Source organism: Saprolegnia diclina (assembly GCF_000281045.1).
Source record: "Saprolegnia diclina VS20 unplaced genomic scaffold supercont1.100, whole genome shotgun sequence".
Classification (NCBI taxonomy): Eukaryota; Oomycota; class Saprolegniomycetes; order Saprolegniales; family Saprolegniaceae; genus Saprolegnia; species Saprolegnia diclina.
In genome coordinates, this window is record NW_008246167.1 from 122,733 (window position 1) to 123,755 (window position 1,023).

Consider the following 1,023-nt stretch of genomic DNA (forward strand, 5'->3'; position numbering starts at 1 on the left):
ACAGTGTAGTGATGATAGCTCACACGCATCTCTGCAATAAGGTCGTCTGCCTAGCACCAATTAAAATACATAATCCATATGATTTCATCGTTCTTACCAGCCCACTCCCCCGGAGCCTAGTCTGTCTGTCTGTCCGTCTGTCTGTCTCTCTTCGTGGCTTTCGATAGGACCCCTGGGTCACCCGGGGTCAAGGCCCACCCTAGGGTGGATCCGCCCATGATGGACATGCTCAATTGCGAGGAGGAAGACGTCTTCTGTCGCCACGATGAAGTGGCATTCGGGTACAATATCCCATGCAAGCATGATACCCAACGTTTTGTCGCCAACAAGGCGGCGTACCGGTACTATGCCCTATAAGTGTCCCGGTAGGATCTGGATAGACCCGGACCCCCTCGACCCCAAGGCCCTCCGAGTTTTGGCCCACGCTTCGATCCGTGGTTATGTATCGCGTCGTGTCGCTCAAGCTACGTCATTTCTGCCCGTGTGCCGATGTTGTCTCCTCGTCCCTTTTTTTTTTGATGTGCGGCCCTTGCCTACTTACTGCAAGAGTTCTTTCTTGCACAAACCTCATTGAGCAACGCGGAAGACACAGGCTCCAGCGCTCCTGCCCAAAAGAGGGCGGAGGCCGAGATCGTGCGCGGGCAAAGCCTCGGCACGCGCCACTCAGAAGACCAGTATCTTTTCATATCCCACTCCACTATCGATGGGAGACATGACCATTAGTTTCACTCCCTCTCAACAAGAGGTTTCCTTCCAGCCCACTCCAGGAACCTAGTTTCCATTGTATCCTTGATCAGAGTGTGGCAAGTGAAGCACGTTCGTCTGGTAATTCAATTTTTAGAAGACCATTTTCACCCGGCAGTCAACTTCTAGTAACACTGGCATCGTATAACATGAATAAATTTGACGTTGTCTATGCTCCCCACGTGGAGCGGGCTGCGATGATGTCGTCGACCCGCTGGCGGATCCACTCGACCACGTCGTCTTTGGTCTGACCACCGTTGACGCGAACAGCGTCGATGT